Here is a 21,657-nt window from a genome sequence, read left to right on the forward strand (position 1 = left end):
TGGAAGCCCTGGCAGGAGACAGATGGAATGGTGGTAATGGGCTCCTTTTTCTATCCATGCCTGCTTCGACCCAGCATCTGCAGCAGCACCTGTGTCCTTCCTTGACTGTGGATTTAGTCTAGTCAACTTTTTCTTTTATGTTGTTATTTGGGTCTGGTCATTATTTTTTCCTTCTTCAGCCTCAATAAAAGTAAGGGATTCCTGCTACTGTTAGTTACTGAGGGTCTTAGAATCCACTGTTTTCCTTTCTTATGAGTTCCTTTATTTGAGTTCCTTTGGGTGAGTCACCAGAGGTAAATTCCACTTGGTGATGATCACTTATCGGGACATTTTTTTTATGCCTCTGAACTCTAATCTTTAAGGAGTTTCATCAGACTCCCGTGTCTCTCGGGTACCCTGTAAGTTGGCTATTATTAGCATTTGGAGAGATCTTGTTAAGTCGCAGGAGTTTTCAGTTATAAACACAACACATTTCTATTAAAAACAAGTGCAGAGAAGTGTGCTTCGGGAGGGAAAACAAATCAAGAGATTCTAGGTGATAACTGTTGAGCTGTATGGGAGTGAGAGTTAAACTAAGAACATGGCTGACCAGGAGGTCCGTTTCTCACACTCTCCTTCTCTTCTCTTTCTGTGGCGACTGAAGGTGGAATTGAGCAGTCATCCTGCACAGGACAGGGATCCTAGGTCTCCATGTCTTGGAAATAACTCTGTTGATTGTTTCAGTTCTGTAAGGGATTTACTCAGTCACAGTGCTGGAGTCTAAAATGTTCAAGCTTGGGCAGCCATGGAAGGGCCTCATGCTGCTTTGTAACAGTACTGTGTTATAAAGTTGTGTTATATGGATGGCATTTTATGGAAAGAGAATGTGCTGAAGCCCTCATTAGGGAAGAAACCAAATGCCTGGCATGGCCTCAGCTTGCCCATGGGGTAACAAACTAGTCCTGAAAGATGGGTGTTGATTCCTTCTGGAGAGTGATGTCTCCAGGGACCAACTCACTTTCCTCTTAAAGCTTCCATTCATCACCTTCCAATACTGTTGGACTGAGGACCCAAACTCCAGCACACAAGGTTTTGAAACAAAGCACACCTTGGTAAATCATGCATGTAATCCTAGACACAAATTATAATATTCAGTAACTTATATGTTGTGAATGGGTTTGTAGTTGGTATTATTTGAATATTTTCTTTTCAATATGTTCATTATTTATTTTAATAATTTCTTAACAATTTCATGCATTCATATAGCAATCTAGGTAATTTTAACACTACCCTATCAGCCTTTTTCTCCTGATGAACCCCTTCTTTTTTCCCCATAATTTCCCCCCCCCCTCTCTCTCCTCACTTTAAATACCATCACTGCCCCCATCCCCGGTCTTCCTCACATGGTTCCCTCCCCCACCCCTTCTTTCCTTCTCCTCTAAGAGGGTGCCCCGCCTTGGGTATCACCCCACCCTAGTGCCTCCACATGCATCAAGTCTCTGCATAGCTAGGCACATCCTCTCCTGCTGAGGTCACACAAGGCAGTCCACTTAGCAGAACTTATTCCACAGACCGGTAACACCTTTAGGGATAGCTCTCACTCCAGTTGTTGTGGGACTCACATGAAGACTGAACTGCACATCTGCCTCATATGTGCAGGGGGAGGGGGCTAGGCTCAGCTTGTGTATGGTTTTTGGGAACCCCTCTTTTAATAAACTTCCACCTACTTTGTTGTCTTCTTCCACCTCCTCCTTTTTAATTCATAATGTTTAAGTTTGGTGGCTTGCATGAGCATAAGTTATGGATTATTTATGGTAGCATGGGTAACTTATCAGTAGCTATTCCATTAAAGAAATGATGCCCCTTATACTCATTAATTGCCCATAGTCCCCTTTCATAGGTCTCATGAAGTTCCTGTCTTCTGCCTGGTGAGTGACGAAATGGAGAGGTACATCTTGTACAGGTAGTATGTGGGTAACCACAGCTGCAGTGCGGTCACAAATCTATGAGCTGTCATGTCCAGAAAAGACTATTTCATAGCACACAGTCTCAACCCTGGGCTCCACCCTTTGTCTTCAGGATGTTCCTTGGGGTATTGGGGTGGTGGGCTAAATGTGCCATTTGGAGCAGAGCACACCACAGTCATTTGCTATCCTTACTTTGGCCCCCTGTGAGTCTCTATTGGCATGCTCATTAGTTTTCCACACATAGATAACGCACATAGTGAAAGAGAGACTACTAGCACATAGTAGGTTTTCAGCGAACCTCACTAGGAGAAAAAAAAAACCTACCTGACTAAATATGAAATGAGGCCGTGATCAGCATTGAGTGGATTTATGATAAGGAAAAGAGGCAACCTTGAAGGGAGGACCAAGCATTTACATCAGAGGCCTTTTTTACAATCTGCATGCCAACATGTTTATTTGGTCAACAGTTTGGGGAGAAAGAAAGTGTCATCATTTGAATGTATTTTACATTTTGATGTTAAGCTGCTTTCAGTTGCTACTAGGTGCTAAGGACTGGGTGCTGAGTTTATTTCTGGAGCTGAGCATACATTCTAAAATGCTCATTTTGGTGTCAGAGTTGATTCACAGGAGAAATTAGACAGGCAACAGGGAGATCTGGAATCCAGAGTCTGAGTCGCAGTCCCATCATTAGCTAGCTGCACTTTGTACAAGCCATTTGACATCTTTGGGATAGGATAGAACTTTTTTTTAACTACTTTTAATTTGAGGGACACATTTGTACTTTCCAAGTATTTTCATGGACATGGCTACAATTCAATGGCTAAATACATTCATTTAAATATCAGATCACCCAGAGAAGTGTATAGAGTTAGATTGACATGACTGACAAATGAGAAAGTCAAGGCTCGAGGATTGTAATTACCTTAGGAAACAGTTACATTTGACCACTTAACTTACGTAATATTTTTACTTGTTTAACCTGTTTCCAGCTTCATTTTGTTGTGGTACTGTCTCTGTGATATATTTCATGAGGAACACAAATATTAATATAATTAATTTGTTTGCAAGTTTTGAAATGTTTCATTCCACACAGACTGTATTTAAAGTTTCTTCTTGCTAGAAAATTAATCTTTACTGTTAAATAAAAGGCAAGTCATTTGATTTTGTAGATGCTCTGTCTTTTCTCCTTGCTACCCCCAAACCTCAGATATTTGCTCTCTGGAAAGAAGTGACTGTATAAGCCCCACAACAAAAAAAGACTAGCGACCACACATTTGGGACAGTCAGAATAGGCCTGCGTGAGGTTTGCTAATTGAGAGAGGAAAGGAACACAATTCATTTCTGACTTGGTTATCAAACTCTTCTTGTAAGTGACATGACTGAAACTACCTGTTGGCTTTGCAAACTGCTGAGTCCATATTTCTGCATCTGTGAAAGCTCAACAAATGGATCTTCTCAGCAAAACGAGAGGGTTTCGCTGGCCAGGGCTGGCAAGGGGTGCTGCACCCCAGGACCAACCATTTCTCAGGAGCTGTCTTTCTCTTTCACCTGCTGAATCCCAGTGTGGTGACACATGGCTTCACACATTGCTCAGATTTGTTGCATGCAATTTCCTCAGCAAATTTGCTCAGCATAATTTTTGTTAAAAAAAAAAAAAAGCTTTTGTCAGGATGAGATCATTCAACATGAGACTCTGAAGGGACAAGAAAAAGCTTAGTTGAAATCCTTTTACCCCCGAGTAGACATGTAGGCTCTACATGTTGGAGATTGTATCATAAAGCCATCCAAAAACTCTTGTCTTCATCTTTGGTAAAATTCACAGGATAACCTTTCCAGCTATTTTTTTTAATATTGCAGCTTAAAATCTTAGGCTGCCCATATAATGCTTATGTCAGAAGGCCTTATACCAAAATTATAACAAAGAAAATCTTTATTTTCTTTAGGTGGGAGGACTTTAGCTACTTTGAGCCCTGGCCATCTTCTGGGTCTCATTAAAAATTGAACAACGTGGATAGAGTGAACCTTAGAAGACTCTGCCATCTTGATGTCTTCTGTCTTCTGAGTATGGTGTGTTCAGTATTTGTATAGAGGCCAAAAAGCATGAGGAAAAAAATAGACTTTACTATGGGTATTTTCTTTTCCTCTAGACATTATATCTACCTCAAAGACAAACTTTGGAACACAGCTGTAGTTGCATGAATAAGCATGTTGTCTAGCTGAGTGGGAGTCATTCAGGCTGCTTATTACAAAGCCAACTTAAACAATAGGTGCGCAGAACCAGAACAATGGTGTGTTGCCATCTAATGAATTATAGATGCAGAGGTACTTAAATCAAAGAAGACACCTGGCTTTAGTTTGTCTCACTCATCACAGATCTGCAAAAGGACTTAAGACTGGTAAAGAAGAGAAAGGCCATGTATTCGGTTGTGTTTCTCTGTGTGCTCAATAACTCTTGTCATATGAGTTGATGACTTTCTTATTTAAACAGCTACTTATTATCAAAGACACTTAGTGCTGGTTTTCCGGGCTATGGTTGAGTAAATGGGAATTTAGTCATGTCTACCTACTTCTACCATCTTTCTTTATCTGGGATTTACTAACCATTTTCTTAGAATTTGGCAGAGTGCATTAGAGAGGCCTACGAATCACTGCAATCTCCACAAGGTCAGTTATGTCCATTGTGTCTTGGCTCTAGCCTGATATTGCTTGGCACAGCACTATTGCAGAAAGTCCTCCATCATGCTTAACAGGAACATGTCCAAATATTCTTGATAGCATCTCTCCCTGAAGCGTCCATGGAATCTTGTCATTTGTCTACATAAGCTAATGAGAAGTTTGGAACCAGAAAGGATGGAGAAGAAACAAGGCATGGAATCTCATAAGGAGGAGGAGGAGAACTGAGACTTGGTTAGTGAGAAATGGTTGTGTGGAGTGTCTCTGCAAACTTTACAGGCAGCAGGGAGATGAGCTTGGGGTTGGGGCAGCAAGGCAGTTTGATGCAATTTGACTGAGTAGCCAGTGTTGGTTCAAACTTCAGGGGTCTGATCCTGAGTTGTTTATTTAGGCATGTTTAAACACCACAATTCAACGAAAACTATTTTTGTGATATTCACTTCATCCCTCATGTACAACAAAGCATACCTAAATCTCCTTGAGGAACAAAGCAAGCTAAATACAGATAAGATGTGACTACATTGACGCTCTTCACAAAGTACATCTGACACCTTCCATAAAGATAGGGCTGATAGATTGAGAAAAGTAAGTTTGGGAGAGGGGTCTAGAGAAGGGTCTGGTGCAGGGAAGGCTTTGACCACACAGAAAGACCAAAAGGCTAGAATGTACATCCACGCCAGATTTCTGGATGGAAAATAGGTTTTGTAGTCCTTTCCTTGGAGGAATGACCCTGTTCTATAACATTGCAGGTTCTCCCAGCACAGAAACTTGTGTGCCGACTCCTGAAGTTTGAATCAACACTGGCTTCTAAGTGGTGTTGCATCAAATTGTGTGCTTGCCCCCCTGAAGCTCACCTCTTCATTGCCCAAAGTCTCAGAGACTCTTCAGAGAAGGGAGTGCACAAAAGAATTCCCAAGAAGAAATCAGTTAAGTAAACATTTACAAGGTTAATTCCATTGCAATTCCATTCCATGGGACTGTATTCCAAGGCAAGCTCAAGGTGAACTTCTCTGACTCCAGAATCCTAATGTAAAATGAGATACAGACTATACTAAAAATACACTATCAACCACTTCTCAGTAATGAATAATCTATGGGAACCTGTGCAGAGCACCTATTTGGAATTTCCATGAGCCCCGTTCAACACTTTGGCAGCCATTTTGACGGCATAAGCTTGATTCTGTGGTCAGGTAGATGCTGAAATATCTTCCCCTGCTATATCAACATTTTACCAATGTTAATAGCCACTTTTAGGTGTACAGATAGACTTCTTGCTATAGAAAGCTACAACTATTGTAACTCTTGCAGTCTTTCTGACTCTAAATACTAGTGGAAGAGAACAGAGGAACAAAGGAAGAAAGGTATGTGGTTAATTCTGTTGATTTAATCGTGTGCTGAGACTCTTGGGGACAGCTTCTACTAGGAAACCCAGCCATCATTTTTGGTAGCACATCAGTTGGAAAGCTCCAGGAAATCTCGGTCCCTCTGCACTCAGCATTTTCTCATGCTGCTGGTAGGCTGGTAGGAAGGACTTCCTCAGGCTGAGATCAGAAAGCTAGCTTCTTCGTTCACAGTGTTAAGCTTAGATTTAAGTATGACGCTTTTATGCTCCCTAATGATTTTTTTTAAAAAATAAAGAAACTATAAGTGAGAGGAGGTGGGTAAACTCAGAAAGGCTGCCCTCTCCAAAGGACTTGAGATGAAATGGTGGTGGAATCATCGCTGCGCCAGGAAGGGCATGGACAAAGACTGTATAAATGATTTATAATTCTAGGGCAATCATGATAATTAACATGTGTAGTCAACTCATGATTCCAGAATGATCATGATGTATTTGCTCAAAATGATATCTGGGTACATTTGTCAAATGGTTTCACCAACAATGTGTGTGTGTGTGTGTGTGTGTGTGTGTGTGTGTGTCTGTCTGTCTGTCTGAAAAACCCTGAGGAAATTGCTATGGATGAAAATACGATGTACTTTGGTCACAGGACATGTGTGTCTGTGTGTGTGTCTGAAAACCCCTGAGGAAGTTGCTATGGATGAAGACACGATGTACTTTGGTGGCAGGACTTAGAGGATCTTCGTATCTGATTTGAAAGCCTTTGTCCTGAGGACTAGCACTCACGTACTGTAAGGTACTATGAGAGTTTCCAAGAAAGGGAAGCAATCAATGGTCATAGCCACTCTGATGCCTATGAGCCATAATAGCACCAGCATGACAAGGCATCTCTCTGGGTAGGCTTTCTTAGCATTCAGAACTCAGTGGTAACCAACAGCTATCTAACTGATCATAAGGCCCATTTAACAGGAGTGAAATTATTCCTGGTACTGGAAATCCACCTTTTTTTCAGGGCTAGTGAGGCCATGGATCTTAGAGGAGAAGCTTACATTGTCACTTTACTAAGGCAGCATACTTTTAAATCACATTCCAAGTGCTTATCCTTGTATTCCATACATAACTGCAGCTTTCACTCCTCATCTAAGAAACTTGTCTTAGTAATAGGCAGAAAACCACAGCTAGCCAGAATATGAGGACTGGCTGTGAGGTGTCCAGCCCCAATCTACAGCACAACTCTGGCACTGGGGGCTCAGAGACCATGGAGCAGAGGTTGAGGGTTTGGGGGAGGAGGCAGAATGTTTGTAAGAGCTAGATAGACAGGAAATCTGCTCTGACAGCTTATCTCCTAGAAATGATAGGTAAGCTTTACCCATGCTACCCCAACAATATGGCTGCCTAAGTAAGACCTGAACAAGTCCAACAGCAATAGACATGCTAATGTGGAAGGGAAAAAAATCTAATCTCATGGGACCTAGACAAAAAGTCACAGAGAACTAAGGAATGTTTCGAGCAAGAGAAATACCTTCCCCTAGGGATGAGCCTCCTAACTGATTATCCAAAAACAAGTGGTCATCCCTGAAATTATAGACATACTAGTAACACTAAGTGGTCTTAAGAGGGTGTATTTATATATTTGTACACATACGCAAGCACGTGTGTGTGCGCGTGCGTGCGCGAGCACGCACAAACACACACACACACACACACACAGAGACGGACACCTGCACGTACACATGCTTACCAATTAAAGAAAAAGAGACCCTGAATTTGAGAGGGAGTCAGTGGGGAGGGGCACAAGAGGAGTTAGATTGAGGAAAGGGAGGGGGGAGAAATGATGTAACCATATTTTAATTTCAAGAAATAAAGAATAAAGAAATCAACCTCCAGAGTCTTCAGGGGTGCTTGGATAATAATTAATAAACATTTAAAGATTTTAAATTGAACCATTTCTTTGTCATAAGGCCATTATGAGGCAGAACTATTATTGCATTCACTTGTAAGATAAGAAACTTGAGGCACGGCATGGGAAATTTATCCGTTGTCAACTCACCTAAGAAGAAGGAGGGGGGCTGGCTTCACACTGCGGGTAATTCTGGAAGTGTTGGGGTAGGCAGGTTGGGCAAGACATAGGTGTGGAAATGTTTTTCTTCTTTGGTCAGAAATAAGGTCAGGCGTTCCATTGACAACTATGGCCTCTGTTACTCTGGATGTTCAGAGGAGTAGGGGCACTTCAGAGGCAAGGCAGTTTAACGCTAGGTGAGCTTACAGCCCATGGAATAGCGCCCCCAGGTGTTTTCATCTGTAATATATCTATACGCTTCTCACTTGGAAAACCTTGGTCCGTAGTTTTTCTTTTCCTCATTGTTTCCTTTGAAAAGCAGACACAACAGTATCTTGTTAGTGTCACCCAGTCCTTTGCATTTGTCTATGAGTAGGTAATTAAAAAAAAAAAAGGATCTTGTGCTTTATTTATTCTTTGCATTTAACAATAGTTTAACAATGACTGTTGTTTAACCAACAAAAAATCAAATGCAGCTAGCATTTGAAACAGCAAGGAAGCATTCCCATCAGGCATTGGGGCTGATATTCAGATAAACTCCAACATCACAACTCAGCCTATGAAGTCATATGCCTTTCCTATATTCTTGCTTTACATCCCAAATTCCAAACTGCATTTATTATTGAAGAGAAAGCAAAAGAACAAGATTTGTAGGTGGGCGGTGACTTAGTATTTTTGAAGCAGTGACTGCCAGTGATCGGAAATGTGGAGTCGTGTTGTTTTCTGGTCAGTGGAGATATGGACACCATTGTTTGAATAGTGTTTTGACAGGGGGTGGCAGAGACCTTGCTCTGAACAGGTGTAGTGTATTCTCTGTGTTCATCCCAAGCAACCATCAGGAGGTAATTAATATTTAGCTGTCTCTCACTATACCTCCTCTTCCAAATTATCAGCAGGGAGAGGTTGAAGAATATTTTTAGCAACATGACATGTAGTGTGAAAAATCATGAGGGCCCGGCACTGCTGAAAGTCTGTTCCCAATTGGCTAGCACTGGAGCATGCCCAGTTAGAGCCTAGCTGAGCAGGGGCGATGTCTCCCTTTGAAACACAGCATCCCAGATTTCCCAGTGATCCCCGGGGCTTCCAAACGATTAACGCCTTTACAGGCGTTGTAAAAGCACGCAGCAGCTTTCTGCCTTTCAGGGTTAGTTCTCTGGTGAAAGGATTACACTCCATAAAACTTGATCATTGGAGTTATATGAGGTGAAAGATCTGGTACACTTTCAGTTCACACCCTACTGATTCTAATAGCTTTCTGTCTGTCTGAATTCAAACTAGCGGAATAAAATGAAGGAGGGAAGTCGTTGCAGCGTTTCTGTAAGTATGCTGGTCACACGGCCAGCCGACCAACATTATTGAAAGAGGCTCCTGAATGTGATGCAGTGTTTCAGGGGCCCCAGTGACATGCAGCTTATATAGAATACTGTTTAGTGAATATTCACTGGGATTGGGTTCCCACACGATGTAAAACAAATTCCGGGTAGAATGGCTCAGTCAGCCACAAAGGACAATGTGGTGGTGCTGGAGCCTATTTTGCTATGGGTTTTAATACCCGATGAGAATGCTGCCTAAATGCTTCAAATCCTAGCAATATTTTACATATGGCTTTGTTGGTTACTATATATATGTTGCCAACGCTCCGGAGTAGGTATAGTTCTGAGACAGATTATATATTTAGCAATAGTCTTCATTTTAGTAACCAACTTCAGATTTTAATTTCTGACTGTAAGCTTTATTCTGCTGGGCTAGTGGAAAGAAGCCTTAATCTCAGTCTTTTCGGGGTTTCCCCAGGTCTCCAGGACTGTGTCATACTTCTGGGTCTTGTGCAATATTCAGACACTGGGGTCAGGGGCTGTCAAGTCTTCCCACACCTGTCCACTTACATATTTCTGTCTTCTTTATCCTTCAAAGATGGCGACTTTTATCCTCTGCCACCCTACTTGACTCGGGGTAGCGGGGTCTGGGGAGGACTGTCTCTGCTCTTATTTGCCCACGTGTGTCCTTTTCCAGGTTCCTCTCTGAGGTTCTGCAGGACTTCTAGGCAGCACTGTAAGGGACTGAAGCTCAGGTGTTTTCTGTTCTGACCTCTCTTTATTCCCGAGCCCAGGGGGAAACTGTTTAAAGGAAGAGGAGGTCTCTCTCATTTCCGGCCTTTCAAAGGGCTTCCCTAACCTTGAGGGCTTTGGTAGACACAAGGTAAAAAGGCTAATGGGGTAGTTCCATCCCTTTCTCTCACACTTTCTTCCTCTGAAGCACAGAAGGGCAGGGTAGTTGTAAGACCACTGGGAAGTGGTGGAGAGAAACGGAAAGGGAAAATGGTAGGAAGACAAAACTAAACGATTATCAAACTATCACTCCCTAAACCCACATAGATGCACATATGTGTGCTCAACAAAAGCCAGCCAGCAAGGGGTGGGGGCAAAGAGGGTCAGCAGAAAAGGAAATCCCAGATCCTATGGAATTGAGAAGGTCCCTTTTGGGTCTGGACAGAGCTTTGATTTCTCAGTGGGTCCTCTTTAAAATTAGGTAGCATTCCATCAGTTAGGGCCTAGAAATGATTGGTTAGGATGGAATAGCCCAGCATCGGAGGAACTGGTCAAATGGCTTGTGGAAGACTTGAAATAAAGTGTAACTCTGTGTGTGTGTGTGTGTGTGTGCATGTATATGTATATATGTGTGTGTGTGTGTGTGTGTGTGTGTGTGTGTGTGAAAGCAGAAGGAAAAGCAAAACTTTCTCTAAAGTAATTATTTTCTTTCAAAATTTTAGACAAATCATGTAGTCCATGGTAAGAATGGACGTTATCTCTATTTTGGGTACACTCCAGAGCCTTCCTATACTGTAGACATATTTAACAATTCTGTTAATTTAAAAAGGACAGACCAGAAGAAAAAAAACCCACATTCTCATTAGTGTCAATACAGTAATACTGAAGTGGCTTCAAAGATCGAACTCATTGTTAACGTAACTCACCTCTGTTTTTGGAAACTGCAGATGTCATCTAAGGACTTAGATTACCTCAAATGAATCATCATTATGTTCCCAGACGCAGAAGCTCAGGCCAGCTGCAGGGCCAGATGTCCCCATGGTCCCATGAGTCCAACCATGCCAGTGTGAGGGAGCCAGAAACACAGTGGGAGAGGGAGAGTAGGGGGAACCATAGCTGCTGAAACCCCAGCTGCTGGTGATTCCAGATACAAGCACGATTATGGTCTCCCTGCCAAAACAATAACACATATTCTAGTCAGAGGTAACAGCCAAAGATCTGACGGCTTGCTTGAACACATATGTATTGTCTCAGGAGCGTCTAGAAGACAAGAGAAGTTCAATGTAACTGTTTAGAAGACAAGAGAAGTTCAATGTAACTGTTTTCTTCACTATGACTAGAAAGGAAGCATTTTGTGAATTTATTATGACTTGACTCCCAGTGTTATGGACCAGAGAAGTGCTTCTATCACTAATAGCAGGGCGGAAATGCAGAATCCCAGGCCTTAGCCCAAACCTAGTACATTTTCGCACTGAAAAAAATGACAGAAAGCAAATAATGGTAGCGCATAGTGCGGCTTGAGAACTTGCTGTGGTCAGCACTGGGGTTGCCTAGAAGGTAGGACCAGCAGACCTGGCTTTTGCATTTCTGTCTGTGTGCCCCTTCTCTTTAGGCCTCACTCTCTTTGTCTTTAAAATGAGAAGGCTAATATCTGACTTTGGCTTGGGGTCGCACTGAGGGTCGAATGAGATGCTGCACCAGAAAATGTTCTATAAAGGCCACATACTTTCCAAACATGGAGTGATAAAAATTATAGTTACTCACATCCATTTAAAGTGGAATTGGGTTTTTTTGACTTGTGAAATGAGTCACTGAGCCATTCTAAGACAATCGTGAAGAGAAACGTGACAGGCAAGAGACCAGCATAGAATGTTGATTGTAAAATTAGTCTCTTAGAGGCACCAATGGAGGGAGCTAGCAGTGATTTTTAAGCTGAGTTAGTCATTAACGTAGGGACAACACAACAGATCAATTGCATCATACCCCACATACTGCCTGAGAAGAGCTTGCCATTCTCTTAAGTGCATCCATGTTTGGGCACCACGGGCAAAGCACTAGACAAGAGCAGTTGCTGTGTGAATGGAGTGTTTCTTGCCTCTGTGGTCTTCGAAATAAAACCACGATAAGAGATTTACTTTGCTTTCTTCTCCCATGTTTCAAGAATTTCCCACAGAGGCGTTCCATTTAGAATTTGAACTTGGCAAACTTTAGAGGAGCCAGTGATCTCATCTTAACACTGTGAACTCAAAACACGAAGAAGTTTTGGAGTATGTCAAAGTGGTATGGCACAGTGCTGTCGTAGCTTGTTGAACTTTATAGACAGGATGCAGTTGAAGAGGGATGTTGTGTAAACACTGGGACTTGAGGGAGACTTTAGAAAACCCCTCAGATACTGAAGACTGGGATTCAGGAAACCCTGGGAACTGAAAGATGCTTTGGGAACAGCCTGGATGGGCAAGTGCAGTCCTTGGAGTCAGGTAAACCTAAAGGTCTGCAGCATCAAGGACATGGACGGGTCACAGGCATGACCAGGGCACCCAGCTTAGCTGAGGATACAACTGCCTTCTGACATAGCATTCCTGAGTAATGTGGTCAAAGGTCTCCATCCTTGAAGAGGAAGCGAGGTCCTTCAGATGAGAGTGGTCTGGTAAGAAGGGGTACCAGAATATAACTCGCATAGGTGACATATTATCTAAAATGCTCCTCTGGACTGGGGGAATGGCTCAGTGGTTGAGAGCATGTACTGTTCTTGTAGAAGAACCCAGGTTCAGTTCCTAGAAACCCAGATCTGATGACTCACAACCACCCATAATTCCAGCTACAAAGGGTCTAACACCCTCTTCCGACCTCCAATGGCATCTGCACTCAACATACACAGACATTCACACACACACACGTAATTTAAAAACAATAATAAAAAAAAATCTAAAATGTTCGATAGCGTGAATCCTGAGATCTAGAGTCATGAACTCTGTGATGGGCCATCTCCCTCTTATTTACTCTGGGTCTCAGCTCATTCCTTTTCTTTTTCCTCCATCATCTTTACTTAACCCTTTAAATGCCCAGATGACCTTTTCTTTGTTGTCTAGAGCAGCCCATCCTGTCATTGGGGGTCTCTATCCCCTCTCATCACTTAGCTTTGCTTGACAAACACCAGGTACCCCATCTTGTCCTTTTCAGAACTGGCATTGGCTTAAGGCACAGAATGCACTGGATGCCACCTGTCCAGAGAGATGTGATCTGTGCTCGCCTGCTCCAGAGTTATTAACTAGGGTCTCCAATGTGTCTTTTCTAATGGGAATCCTTCCCACCTGTTAAGATAAATCAACAGAGTTTGAAAAACTTCCTTCAGTGGAAGGCATAACAAACATATTGATTGGAAAAAATGGAAAGAAAGCTTGTGTTTGAGCTTCTCTGTAGTGTGTGTTTGGAAAGGGGAAATGAGAGAGTAGCAAGCATGGGGCCTTTTCCCTTTGGTATCATTCATTTGCTCTATCACCCTGTTCTGACTCTTTTGCTTCCAATTTCTCTACCACTTGCCATAGTTCTAAAAGTGGTCAAGAAACAAAGGTACTATTTCTACAAACCAGAGAACAGAACACTGGCTATTCTCTCCCTGTTGTGGTACAAGGCAAAGAGTTGCATTCTCAGGTAAGGGAGACTGGGGGAGGGAACACCTCCCCTTTGGAAGATTTCCAGGGTCTTAATTAGAAAAAGAAGATTTTCAGCCTAGAAAGGTCGTAACCAGATTTGATCTTCAAGCGATGACAATTAACTGACTTCTCTTTAGTTTTTTCAAAACAGGATATTGCTGGTCAGGTGTGCAGCTCTTGTGGTATCGTTGGGTGTTCTCCCTAACTCGGTGCTGCCTTGAGCTTTAGGCTCACACTCAAGCAATAGCTGAGTCTTATTCTTGCCTCTGATTGGGTTTCCTACGCTATATGGTCCATATGATGACCTGAAAACTAATGTAGCCTGGGCAATGGACTGCAGACAGAGACTTTGTTGATCATTAAACAAATCCCAGGGAAAATTGTACGCAGATCCACAAATGGTACCTTCTTTCTTATGGAGCTTCTTTTGATTTTTGAAATTCAGTTCCTCTTCCTTCTTTCACTTCCCATTACAAAGTGCTGACTTAGCTTCAAAATTTCCTTTGGTGATCTTTTTGCCCTACTTGGAACTTCTATAGAGATTTTTCTCTTTTTTTTTCCTTCCTGTTATTTTCATTTTTGAGCATTTATGGGGTATTTGATGTCAGTGCCAAAGAGCCCAGACCATAAGTTTAATCTTCATTGGGGGACTCTTTAAGACTGCCAGCAGAGAATTCTGTGGTTTGTAAAATTCCAGTTGGTAAGAGAGTTTCTTCCCCTACTTTGTTTCTATTGTGGCCTTTTCCTCGCCTCCATCTTCTGCATTATGAATGTTAAGACTCGAAGGGAATGGAAGTAGCTCCTTACTGCCAAAACCTGTGGCCCCTGCTTTCTAGAAAAACCACAGAGCTGTAGTGCCATTCTCACGAGCCACTCTCCCTTTGCAGACTCTCCCCCCTTGACAGAAAAGTCTCTGAGCCTGTGTGTTACCTTTTAACTTTTCTCTATTTCACTTGTAAATGTCAAGATCTATGGTTTGAGTTTCACAATAAAGGAGGCTACCATTGCTGGCTCTCATGTCTCTATCTGCCTTCTTCCCAGCTCAAAGAACAGGTTCAGCAAGGAGGCCTGTCCCTTTTCCTTGCTCTGCTCTCATCTCTACCAGCACCTGGGGCCATGAGCAATTGTCAAGGATAGATGCATTGGTGATTGGGTGGGTTGTGTGACTCTGCCTTTTGTTGGCTTAGATCCAGAAGTCTATTGATAAGAGATCATGGTGGCTAATTTTATCTGTTCACTAGTCCACATGATGCCCAGATGCTTGATAATTGATAATATAATACCATTTATTTCCTCATCCTCCTAAATTAATCTCAAGATAAACTACAAGTATACAGAGGTTCCCCTGGGGCTCCATCAACTGTCAGCAGACCTTTAGACTTTGCCAGCCTTTGTAGTTGCACGAACCAATTTTTCTCTCTTCAGATGCCTCAACTCCTTTTCTCTGCTGCCTTTCTGGAGACCTCTAACATGCTAGGCACTTTTAGGTTGGAGAGATGGCTCCTTTATATAAGTGTTTTCCATGCAAGACTGAGGACCACCGGAGTTAAGATTCCCAGAACCCTTGCAAAAGCCAAGTGGGTGTGGCAGCTTGCCTTTAAATTGAGCATCAGGGAGACAGGTGCAGGGTTCCCTGGCCCAAGCCGTCCTCTGAGACTATCTGAAATGCCAAGCTCCAAGTTTAGTAAGTGACCTTTCTTCAATATATAAGGTGAAGAATGACCAAAAAGGACTCTTGGCATTGACCTTGGGCTACCTCCACAAGCATACACACATGCATGCACATCCACACATGGTTGTGTCCACATCCATGAGAACATGCATATGTACTACACATACATGCACACACTCCCAAATGTTTTAGAAAATTACTAGTCGCCAATACATTATAGCTGAAGTTCTCACACTGTACATTAGACTCCCATTGTGCCTGAGATTATTCTACTTTAGAATTTTTTTTAATCTTACACATCTAGAACTTTGAACCCTATAGTTTTATAAAAACTAAAATAGTTAACATTCATTCAGTTTACTTTGTGTGTGTGCCTGTGTGTGTGTGTGTATTGTGTGTGTGTGTGAAACAGTCTGTATAGCTCAAGCTTTGAACTCCTGATTCTTCTTGAGTGAGAATTGTAGGCATGTGTCATTAGGCCTATCCACAAGTCATTCTTCTAAATGAAATCTAAGGGAGTGGGGGGAAGTGGAAAAAGGGAGGGCAGGGTCTCTGGAAACCTGAGGTAACATTATCATCTAATGAAAGATTTTGTCCTTTCCACTTATCAGGCTTGGATTCATTGCTTTCTGGGCCAATTACAATTCGTTGAGCAGCAGGGTTCGAAGAGCTCCAGCTTGCTGGCTGGAGGTTTGCAGACTTGTCAGTCTAATTCCAGTCCACTTAATGATAAAAGTTACCTGGGTGTCATGTGTGTACCTATGTCCCAGCTATTTGAAGAGCCAAGGCAGCAGGATTGCTTGAGTCCAGGGGGTGAAAGCTAGCCTGGACAATGAAATGAGACCTCAACTCAAAATATATTTGTGTGCATGTCCAAAAATGTGTGTATTCACGTGTGTGCATGTACATGTGTTTATGCATGTGTGTGATTGCTGGGCGGGCTTAAGGCTGTTAGGTTTCTGACTTTGTTTCTCCATGAACCACCTCTTTGCTGTCTTCCTATGTTGGTTCATATCCTAGGCAACTGTCCCATTGTCTAGATGATGGGAGAGGCAAGAACATTTTTCCCAAGGGCCCTCAACAGATCTCCCCCCATCTACTCAGAACTCCATCCCATGCCCTCTCCTAACAGTTACTGACAAAGAAATTTCAGCTGTCACAGTTTGCTAGACAAAGTCTTGGGAAACTACCACCAAATTTAGCACCACGAGTCTAGTTTTGTGTGACCAAGAAGTTAAAGTGCTTTTATATTCTTAAACCACCATAGAAAGTAAACAATAAGAACCCATAGAGAATACAAGGACCAGTGTAGCTGAAAATCTTGGAACATTTACTACACTAGAGACTAGCAGGCCAAGCACAACGAGGGCCATTCTGTCAAACACAAGATCTTTAGATACAATTCCTAAAACTCTAGGTTTCTAGAGGGATGTACTGGCTGGTTTTGTGTGCCAACTTGACACAGGCTGGAGTTATCACAGAGAAGGGAGCTTCAGTTGGGGAAGTGCCTCTAAGAGACCCAGCTGTGGGGCATTTTCTCAATTAGTGGTCAAGGGGGTAGGGCCCCTTGTGGGTGGTGCCATCCCTGGGCTGGAAGTCTTGGGTTCTAGAAGAGAGCAGGTTGAGCAAGCTAGGAGAAGCAAGCCAGGAAGGAACATCCCTCCGTGGCCTCTGCATCAGCTCCAGCGTCTTGACCTGCTTGAGTTCCAGTCCTGACTTTGTTTGGTGATAAACAACAATGTGGAAGTAAGCTGAATAAACTCTTTCCTCCCCAACTTGCTCCTTGGTCATGATATTTGTGCAGGAATAGAAATCCAGACTAAGACAAATTGGTACCAGGAGTAGGGTATTCCTGTGACAACCTGACAATGTTTTGAGGAGGACTGTGAAAGGACTTTGGAACTTTGAACTAGAAGAGCCAATGGTTGTTAAGAACTCTGTGGGGTGTTCTGTAGCAGTTTGGAAGATCATGTTGAGAACAGTACAGAGATGGAGGCCTGGCTTGTGAAATTTCAGAGGGAAGATTAAAGACTCTTATCAGGGCCATGTTGTTTTAATTGTGAAGATTCTGTGGTTTTGATTAGCTGAGGCTGAAGTATCAGGTGTGATTAACAAGATACCAGAACTACTAAAGAGAAAACTTTACATTACTGAGACTATTGATGCTGGTTAGCTGGAGCTAAGAAATTACCAGTGATTAAGAAGAAACCAGCATCACTGAGGTGACATCTTCTGAAAAGTGTTTTCTGAGAGCACAAAGAAGTTGTGTTCCAGAGATAGCCAAGGTTGTACCTTGTGCTGCAGCAGGACTTGGTAATGTGTAACAATGCTTCCAATTTAATGTGCATCACCATGCTCCTTTGAGCATGCCTGAGCATTCCAGCGAGTGCAGTGGGCAGCTAAGAATACCCAAGAAGGCAAGCTCCCAACTGTCTTTGACTGTGCTGGTCTTTGAACATTGTTTGAGAGTCTGAAAGGGTTTGTGTTGGGGGCTAGAATTCACAAGCAAGAAGAGTTGAATACAAGCAACATCCATTTTAAGAAAGAAAGCCTGCTATTGACTTTGGTATATCATTTCATATTTTGCAGAGCTATAAATTCTCAAAGCCAAGACAGGACATCACCTCTCTCTCTCCACCCCAACCCCTCTTTGCTGGCAGAACAGTGAACCAGGCTGTTCTGCCTCAAAGTTCAGAGCTGAAATTTCCCCTGTATCTGCTTCACACGCTACGCTTTTCCTTGCCCTCTCACTGGACTTTCAAGCTAGCAGGAAATATTAGACATTTTAAAAGGACTAGTTAAGCAAAGCAGTGTCTAGTTGTTCACACATTCATCCAGCAGGTAGCGTATTTGCTTTGCTAGTATGTACCAAACTGTTTTCAGGCTGAAATGCCTCAAGAACAAAGCAGCTAATGATCCATTCTCAAAAGATTCATGTTCTAGCTGGCTGGAAATACAATTTTGAAATTTCAGTGTCTGTGTGTCAAGAAAAGCTACAAGGCTGGTGAAGAGAGCCAAGGATATAAAATTAGATAGAAAAGATGTCTGAGATCCACAGGGAACTCCATGCAGCCAGGGAGATGACGTAAAAACTGTAAAAGGAGCCAGCTAGCCAGCTGGGGCAAATGTAGGAGAGGGAGGGGCTTTGTAAGCAGAGAAGACCTTGAAAGACGAGAAAACTTATGAGTACACCAGACAAAATGGAGGGTGGCCAGCCTCTAGATTTCCTTAAAGGGAAGCCATTGTTGATTCTGAAAAAAAGTAATTTTGATGGATTGATGAAGAGAAGGGACCCATCTAAAGTGTGTTCAGGGAATGAATTCTCATGTAAACAAAGCTCTGAATAGCATATTGCCTCAGATTGTTGCTTTGGTTTTAGTCTTCTACACCTCTTTTGTAATACTGAAAGTTGTGTCTACAATATGAAGTTACAGTTACAGAAGAGAGTCTTCAACAGTGTTGCCATGTATCCCTCCTGTAACCTAAGATTTTAGAGGAAAATTGTGTTAACAAGTTACAAATTTCATGCTGTGACAAAGGCAAAAGTATCAGTAGGCCAATAAGAAGAAACTTATTTCTGATTAATTATTCAAGTGAAATCACTCAGGAAAGCCATGGAATCGGAGGCCCTGAGTTCTTTCTTGCTCTGTCTTCTCAGCTCTTGGCTTCCATCTTGTGGTCTAAGATGAAGGCTTTGGCTTCCACTGTGGTCTTCACAGGGACAAGCAGGAAAAGAAAGAGGGAGAAGGCTAGTGTCCAGACTTACCTTTTTTTTTTTAACTTTTTATTGACTTTTTTCTAAATTCACATCATGCACCCCAATCCCATTCATCTCCCAGTCCATTAATATCCTCCCTCTTCTCTTCCAACTCTACCTCTAAAGTAAAATAAACAATAACAATAACAGCAACATCTTGCTGTGGATGCTACAGTGTGTCACAATGTGTCCCACACACAGTGCACCCTTTTTCCCAACAGCTTTGCTTGTAAATGTTCACTGCAGTGAGTCATTAGTCCTTGGAGGCCTCTGGCTTCTGTTACATTGTAGCCTTATCTTTTTAAGGGCATGAATAGTAAACTGCACATTCTTGTTCCTTCTCTCCTCTCTTCCTTCTCATTGGTCAGAATCTAATCATATAGCTTCATCTATCTGTAAAGGTGACTAAGGAATGTCCTTTGGATTACACAGTTCAGTGTCTAGCTATTTTTTTTTTCTAAAAGGGAACCAAAAGAATAGATGTTGTATTGACAATTATCAATGTCTGCCACCAGGATCCTTTGAAAGTAACTGAGCTATGACTATGGAAAAAATGTATTTCTTTATAGTTACCTTGAACATAATTATACTTAAACAGAAAATAAAACTATATTAGGAATTCCACATCAGGGGAGGCTGGCTATTTTCTGTGAGGTGAGCAGGGAGGATAGTACCTATAGCCTGATGGCAGACACTAAGATGATGGATACACCTTAAGGTGTTAGATAAAGAAGATCAGACAGGACTCATCTGTGGAAAGAAATTCTTAATATCAGGGCAAAAATCAATGAAATAGAAATGGGGAAAAGACAATAAAAAAATCAATAAAACAGATAATTTATTCTTTAAAGAGTAAAGTAAATAAAATAAAGTAAAAAAAAAAAATAAAGTAAAAACTGATAATCCAAGTTAAACCAAAAGAAACAGAGAAGATCCTAATTAATAATATTTGAGATAAAGAGAGAGACATTACAGTAGATACCAATAAAATTTAGAAAACTCTAAGGATAAACCTTAAAAGCTTGTATTAAAAGAAATGGATAAACTTTTTTGTTATACATGATATACCTAAAGTAAACCAAGATGAGATAAACAATTTAAATAGAGTTATAACAAGAAATAATATTGAAGCTATAATGAAAACTCTGTCAGTGAACAAAAGTCCTGGTGGCTCCAGGTGGAGATTTACAGCTGAGTTCTGTCAGTTCTCCAAGAAATCAAGAAACCAAAGCAAGACTGTCCTGGAACTAACTCACTCTGTAGACTAGACTGGCCTTGAACTCAGAGACCTGTGAGCCTCTGCTTCCTGAGTGCTGGGATTAAAGGTGTGTGCCACCACTGCTCCACTAGCTAGTTACTGCCTCTTTAATTCACAACATGGAGCAGGAGTGTTTCCAAACTCTCTGAGCTAAGCTTTGAGAAAACAAAAGTCCCAGTAAAAAAGGCTGTAGATCTGCACAGAGTTCTCAAGAGAAGAAACAGACATGGCTAATTAACCTTTTAAAAAGTTATCCATAAGGAAAATGCGAGTTAAAACTACTTTGAGATTCCAGCTCACCCATGTCAGGGAGAGTATCATCATCAGAATTTTTATATTACCTTACAAAAATGAATGACTTTAAATGTGTGTCACTGTGATAGACCTGCCTTACGTTCGATTTAAATAAATTACATAATATTTTAAATATTTTATAAAAAGATACTGTATCTATTCCTTGAACAATTTTCTATATAAGGGGTCATATTCCAGATGCTTCTAAAACGTGTTGGAGAAATGTTTTGTAAAATTTCTAAAAATAAAAAATAAATAAATTTTGGAAAAAAAAAGAGATCAGAAGACAGCAAATGCTGGACAGAATATGGGCACGGAGGGGCCTCTCTTTACTCACTGTTGTTGAGAGTGTGAACAGGTGCAGGCACGGTGGAAATCAGTGTGGAGGCCTCTCAGAACTACAGCAGAACTATGATACGACCCAGCCATACCAGAACTGGGCAAAGGAAGTCTACATCCCCTTTGAGAGATACCTCTTCATCCATGTTCGTTTCTTCTCTATTCACCATAGCTAGGAAATGAATAAGCCTAGATGTCCATGAATTGATGACCAGATAACAAAATGTGGTACATATGCACAACGGGGTTTTGAAAGTTGCAGGTAAATGGCTAGAATTGAAAAATGTTATACCTTGTTAGGTAACCTAGGCCCTGTAAGACAAACATCACATGTTCTCTTTCATTAGATTCTAGCTTCAACAGTTTACATTTGTACGTTTAACTTGGAATATCAGTAGAGGCAAGAAAGCTAGAGGGGGCCCTTAGAGGAATACCTTAAGACACTGGCAAGAGTAACAATGCTATAAATGTACATGGGGAAAATACTGGTAATATAAAGGTTTAAGTAGGGTTAGGGGTAGGGTGGTGGAGAGGGGTGGGTTAACCAAAATAAAGGGTGTATTTTGAAATATCCACCCATAAATGTATTACTTTGTAAGTCACTGAAAAATACATTTAAAAA

The 21,657-nt window shown here is 41.7% G+C and overlaps 1 long non-coding RNA gene across 1 annotated transcript in view; it reads left to right on the forward strand.

Annotated features, from left to right (window-relative positions):
• The first annotated feature begins 9,128 nt into the window (after positions 1-9,128).
• Positions 9,129-21,657, forward strand: part of LOC116089187 — a 13,027-nt gene continuing 498 nt past the window's right edge. Inside the window, exon 1 of the long non-coding RNA XR_004118207.1 lies at positions 9,129-9,334. This is a non-coding gene — a long non-coding RNA (uncharacterized LOC116089187). The remainder of the gene's footprint in view (positions 9,335-21,657) is intronic.

Source organism: Mastomys coucha, unplaced genomic scaffold, assembly GCF_008632895.1.
Source record: "Mastomys coucha isolate ucsf_1 unplaced genomic scaffold, UCSF_Mcou_1 pScaffold14, whole genome shotgun sequence".
Lineage (NCBI taxonomy): Eukaryota > Metazoa > Chordata > Mammalia > Rodentia > Muridae > Mastomys > Mastomys coucha.